Source organism: Apium graveolens, chromosome 1 (genome assembly GCF_009905375.1).
Source record: "Apium graveolens cultivar Ventura chromosome 1, ASM990537v1, whole genome shotgun sequence".
Taxonomy (NCBI): domain Eukaryota; kingdom Viridiplantae; phylum Streptophyta; class Magnoliopsida; order Apiales; family Apiaceae; genus Apium; species Apium graveolens.
In genome coordinates, this window is record NC_133647.1 from 140,397,866 (window position 1) to 140,404,614 (window position 6,749).

The 6,749-nt window shown below is 38.6% G+C and overlaps 1 non-coding gene across 1 annotated transcript; it reads left to right on the plus strand.

Moving 5' to 3' along the window:
* The first annotated feature begins 5,783 nt into the window (after positions 1–5,783).
* LOC141682715 (small nucleolar RNA R71) lies at positions 5,784–5,890 on the plus strand. Its single transcript, XR_012559925.1, has one exon. It is a non-coding gene; the product is annotated as a small nucleolar RNA R71 (small nucleolar RNA).
* The last annotated feature ends 859 nt before the right edge of the window (positions 5,891–6,749 follow it).

Below are 6,749 nucleotides of genomic sequence, written 5' to 3' on the forward strand. Positions count from 1 at the left end.
ATTGAAGCAGGAAAATAGGCAAGCTGCTCTAGATGCAAAGAAGTCTAAATAAAAGAAAGAACAGTTTGCTATCTTGGCCAAGCTACAGGCTGTGAATTCTTCTCAACAAATTCCCTCAAAACCATCTCAAGCTACTGAATCAGAGAAGAAGATTGAAGAACAGAAGAAATCCTCAAGAAAGAAAGAACTGGCTAAAAGAACAAAAAGAAAGTTGGATGTTGTTGACAAGGAATTGGAAGATCAATTTCCAAAGGAATCCACTCAAGCTGAAACTCAAGCATCAAAGCCCTTTGTGGTGTTTGAAGACATAAGGGTGGTGGACCCCTACAGGAACATACATGGAGAGCCTGTTGTGCCAAAGGATGAGCCAAAGAGTGGGATAAATTACCAATTCCTGACTTCAACTTTCCAATTCTTACTAAGCCAAGAAGGACAAAATCGAGGGCAGTCAAGAGAGTGAAGTTGTCACCTCTCAAATCCAAGTCAGTAGTCAAAGCTCAACCCAAGGTCAACAGGGGAGACTACCTGTACTTGTGTGACATCAAAGAATTCTCAGATCTAAACCTTTATCTGGAGGAGCTGGATGAGTTAAGGGTAATTGATGCATACAGAAACCTACCTGAAAGGTTGGTGTTCAGGTACAAAGGGGGAAGGGAGATTCAGTGGCCTCTTCACAGGATACTTCAAGAAAGCCAAGCTGTGTTGATCAAAATCGATTCATCCTTCAAGAAAAACTTTGGGTTCAATGTAACTGCAAGAAGATTAGGATTGAAGAAGATTGAAGAGCTAAGGAGTGTTAGAGCCAAAGATGCACTACCCAAAACTCTTATCATCCCATACACAGGGAGAAGAGTGCATCTAAGGCCCTACTGGCTGATGGAATTCATGGATGACAAGGGTGTGAGAAGATTCTTCAGATTAAAAGACCAATTGAGTATCTCTAGCAATGAGACTCTCTTGGAAATGCAAGAAACGTTAGATCTCTCAGAATCTGATGAATTAGAATTCCACAGACAGCTCCAGAATCAAATTGAAGAAAACAACAGAAATCTTGGAAGAAGATCCAGACCTTCAAGAAACTAGAAAAATCTGCTCAGACTAGAGGAGCATCTTGAACTGACTGTGAGCCAAACCTTGTACATTTTTGTTTAAATTAAAGCACTTTCAGTTTTATCTACTTATCTTTAAAGATATATGTTTAGGATGTTTTGTCATCATCAAGTATCTCTTAATTTATGGCTACAATTCCAGTAGACATAAATTGGGGGAGATTGTTGTGAATATGTTGAGTACTTGATGATTACCTAAACAAAACATCTAAGTAGATTTTACTTAGTGAAATAATGTAGCACTCAACAGATAAGAATTATAGTCCCGACGGATAACTCATTATAGTCCCGACGAATGATTAACTTATTATCCATCGAGTGAGTAGCTTATGTAATAATAAGTTTGTAGCACAGTGTTGTATGCACCTTTGTATAGAATCTGTAGTAGCATATAAGTCATGTTGACTTTAACTAGATATGCAGAATAGGTTGATCAACTGTACATAAGCAATGTCTTGTAATTCTGTATAAGTGAATTGAAGTCAAGTGCCAAAATAGCTACCAACGGATGCTTAACAAAGCTTCGACGGATGATCAAATGACTATCAACGGATGTTTAACATAGCAGTCGACGGATGATCAATTAAGTCATCCACGGATGATCTGAAAGTCGACAGATGATTATATCAAGATTCAAACATCGGTTGAACAGTGAAAGCTGACACACAGCCGTTGAGTTGGATACAAGTACACTGTGGAAGCTCATTAACTGGGTAATACAGGACGAAAAGCAGCAAAGATCAAGAGTGTTAGATTTTATATTTGTTCAGTTCTTTTGACTTTGTAATCTTGGTATTATATAAACCAAGAGAGTAGCAAATAGAAAAATAACTGAGAGAGCTAAGAAACAACAACAGAGAAATCTTTGTAATCACTATCTTTAGCATTTCCTGTGATCTTAGCAGTTCTATTTGTGTAAGCAGCTGTGGGCATTTCTGCACACAGAGTCCTCTCGATATATTAAATATATCTCTGGTGGAATTGTTTAAATCCACCAGAAAGTTTTTAAAGACTCTTGTTTTTAATTACTTATGTTTTGATTCATTCAAGTTTACATTCCACATTGTGCTAATCAAAACAAATATATCCATAATCGAGTTGAACATTTTTATTTTAAGAAAAAGGTTCAAGAATTCCATTCAACCCCCCTTCTGTAATTCTTGCTATATTGTTAAGGGACTAACACGTTTGTATCGATCTTCTTTTCCTTTCAATCAGCCGCCTTCCTTATCTGAATGTTTCCTTTAAGTCCTGATATTATCTTCTGATAAATATCTCCTGAACCTTAAGTACTGATGACTTAAGTTCTGACTTCAGTATAAGTGCTGATTTCAGTTAAGTACCGATTTGTCCTGTTTAAGTAAGATCTAAAAACTAAACATAAATCATTTTAGTCATGACATTATCAAATATATCTAACACTTTTACCAAAACAATCACAAGTTTATAAATAGAATAAGCGTTAAACACATAATGACTCACAACACTTCAATTCTACTAGAGTTATACGAGGATTCATGCTTTAATACTGCAACACATCAAACAAAATGCTTATTTGACCGTGCAATGAATGAGGTCCCAAAAGACTTATACAAAAATACCCATGTAACGAGTGTTAGGTCTAGCGGATTCCAGACTATACAAGCCTTAGGTCACTAGGCACAAAGTCCCCTAGAACTTAATTGATTGAGTATTAAAGAGCTCACTCTTGGTCAATTCTGCATAACACATACTAACACATATTTTTTTTTCTTTTTTTCTATTTTTTCTCTTATTTTTTCAATTTATGAATGAGTGTGTTTCGCTCCATCTCATTCAACCCTAGACTACTCATAAAAATATGAGTCGACTACTAGTCATTTGACGCCTAGCTATATTCATAACTACCAATGAAATCCATGATTTCACCTAGTTTAAAAATCATTGTTCCTACATCATTATGGGAATAGCACAAATTCTAAGTATAACCAAGTTATAAAATCTTAACAAGCAAACAAGTATGATCATGATCTAGTTCGAAAGCAACCTATAAGACTTGTGAATGAATTTTGTTTCTGGGCATGCAAATCAATTCATTAGGACTTAATCATCCCTTTATTCGACATCACTACACTCAAATTAACATCAACAAATCAATCAGAAATAGCGCAACCTACGAGATCATGTTATATGCATGCAAAATGCAACTAAATGGACTCACATAATAACACGAACAAACATGCAAACAGATATGAACTAAATGAAAAATCATGTAAAAATATGAATGAACTACAACTAATTATGCAATATGAATCTATGGACTCAACACACAACTAATCCTTACATTATCACCCCCAAACTTAAAATATTCAATATCCTCATTGAAGGTTATAATAAGGATACAAGGCATACCTAGTTAGCGGGAGGATCACCCTCTTCGGGTGGAGGATCAAGTGGCCAATCAACCTCGACACCAGTATCTCGGAAAATAGTAATGAGAGCGTGTGTCTAATCTTCAGCAAAACATCGGTGGATGTCATGCATGGCCTCAATAAGCCGAATCAACCTTCTATAGTGCGCATCACCAAGACCAAACATATCAACTATCTGTGGTGCACGAGAGGGACCATCTATAAGCATGGGAGGAACCGGCCGGTCACCCTTTAGAGTATCATAGATATATTCCAACCCCTTATCAGGTGGTGCACCTAAAAATGCATAACTCAAATGATCTGGCAGTGATTTGAGCCCAAGTGTGAGAGCTTCTTCAATAGACGGCTCGAGACGCACCTGAGAAATTTTCAGCTCTGCTAACCCAAGAGAATCGAATGGTATATCCAACTTCCTCTTCCATGGAGGTGCATTCAAAACCCGCAGTTGCTCAGCTTCTTCTTCATCTTCAATAACTGATTCCCCTATTAAGGATCTCTCTAAGGTATATGACTTTGGCAATTGCTCAAGCTCCAAATTCATGACAGAGTCGACCCGCTCTACTTTAAAGCACTCCTATTTATCTGTGGGTAACTTTATTGCCTTGAACACGTTAAAAAAGTGACCTTCTGATCTTGAACCTTCATTGTAAGCTCTCCTTTTTGCACATCGATCATAGTTCGGCTTGTAGCCAAGAATGGTCTTCCCAAGATGATGGGGATCTTCTCATCTTCCTCGAAATCCAGAACCACAAAATTAGCAGGGAAGATGAGCTTGTCCACCGTGGCCAAGACATCCTCCATTATACCTCGTGGATAAGTGATGGTCCGATCGGCCAACTGTAAGGACATGTTTATCGGTTTGGCTCAGGCAAACCAAGTTTCTTGAAGACAGATAAGGGAATCAGATTGATGCTAGATCCCAAGTCATCTAAACACTTGTCAAAAGACAAGTTTCCGATAGTGCAAGAAATAGTGAAACTTCCAGGATCTTTAAGCTTCGGAGGCAATTTATGTTGCAGCACAACACTGCACTCTTCTGTTAGAGCAACGGTTTCCAATTCATCAAGCTTCAACTTTCAAGATAGAATACCCTTCATGAACTTAGCATAGCTCGGCATTCGCTCTAGAGCTTTTGCAAAAGCTATGTTGATATGCAGCTTCTTGAAAACCTCCAAAAACTTGGCAAATTGCTTGTCGAACTTATGCTTTTGAAGACTTTTAGGAAATGAAGGAGGCGGATAGCCTTGTTTCTCCTATGTATTCTGCTCAGGAGTAGTGTTTTTAGAAGAATTTTTCTTCATTTCCGCTTCACCATCCTTTTTCACAACTGAATCAATAATTTTTTCACTTTTTGAAATTGGCAAGGGCGCGGGCGCACTTGATATGGACGCGGGCGCGCCTGCACTCTGGAATTTTTTTCAGAATCTTTGTCTTGATGATTTTGAGGGTTTGCGACCTTTTCAGACCTCAAGGTGATTGCATTAATCTGTTATTTGACTTCCCTCTTGCCTGGATTAGCTTTTGTATCACTAGGAAGAGTTCCTTGTGGTCGGTTCAATAGGGGGTTAGCAATCTGCCCTATTTGATTCTCCAGAGTTTTGATTGAAACCGCTTGGCTCTTGCACATAAGCCTCAACTCCTCCAATTAAGTTTTTCATTCGATGATTGACCGGCACCTCCATGAGATTGTTGTTGCATTCCCTGTGGCTGAAATTGCTGCCTTAGTGCATACTGTTGTTGAAAACCAGGAGGACTAAATTACTTGTTCCCAAACTGCTGATACGGTTGTTGTGGCTATTGCATACCACCCTGATTATTGCTCCATCTGAAGTTCGGATGATTATGGTTGTTAGGATGGTACGTGGCAGGAACTGACTGTTGCATCCTCTGAAAGTTGTTCACAAACTGAGCTGATTCACAAGATATAGCACAATGCTCCGTCGCATGTGCACCTGCACACATCTCACAAATACTGGCTATCTGATTAACTCCATAGTTGGCCAGAGAATCGATTTTCATAGCTATCGCCTTTAGCTGAGCAGTGATAATCATAGTTGTATCCACCTCAAGAACTCCTGCTACCTTGCCATGTGGCATTCTCTGGGTTGGGTTCTAATATTCATTCGCAACCATCATCTCGATCAGCTCATAAGCTTCCTCATAGCTTTTAGCCCATAGAGCTCCACCTGATACTGCATCGAGCATAGGTATCGACTGTGCTCCTAACCCATTATAGAAGTAATTTATCACCATCCAGTCGGGCATTCCATGATGCAGACACTTTCTCAGTATTTCCTTATAACGCTCCCAAGCTTCACATAAAGATTCAACCAATTGCTGCGCAAATTGAGTAAGAGCATTCATGATTGCAGCTGTCTTTGCCATAGGGAATAATTTAGTAAGGAATTTCTGAGCAAGATCCTCCCAAGTCACAATAGAACCAGCTGGTAGAGAGTGTAACCGGCTCTTAGCTTTATCCCTCAGAGAGAATAGAAAAACTCTCAGTTTCACGGCATTTTCAGAAATATTATTGAACTTGAAGGTGTCGCAGATCTTGATGAAATCCCTAATGTACATATTGGGATCTTCCGTTGGAGCACCCCCAAACTGAATTGAGTTCTGGACCATATAGATCGTGCCAGGTTTGATCTTGAAGGTATCAGCAGCGATGGATGGCCTGACAATGCTCGATTTAATGTTCATGATCTTTGGTTGAGAATAGTCTTTCAACGCTTTCGTTGCTGCTGCTGGATCTCCCATTGTAATGATTACTTCTTCTTCACTTTCTTCTTCAACTTCTTCAAGAACTTCTTCTTCCAGTTCTTCAATAGTTTCCTTAAGAGATTGAGAATGCGTTCGCATATATGTCTCTCAAGTACCTGAAACACAAACAAGTAAACCGTGAAAGTAAAAGAATTTGAGTCAGTGAACTTTAACGACGACTGATGTCAAGCACATAAACTGAAAATTAACACCGAGTCCCCGACATCGGTGCCAAAAACTTATTCTCACTAAAACAAACGTGAAAATACACGCAAGCGTACGTGATCACAAGTAGTATAAGATTTAAGTCGAGTTCATTCCCACATAGACCGGTTTAGATTAAGTTTATATTATGAACTTATGCAATATTGTATGATTATCGTTCACAGCTAAGACAAGTAATAAATTTGAGTTGATTAACTACTTAAGAGATTATACTAGCATGCATTAACTAAGAGATTAAAAG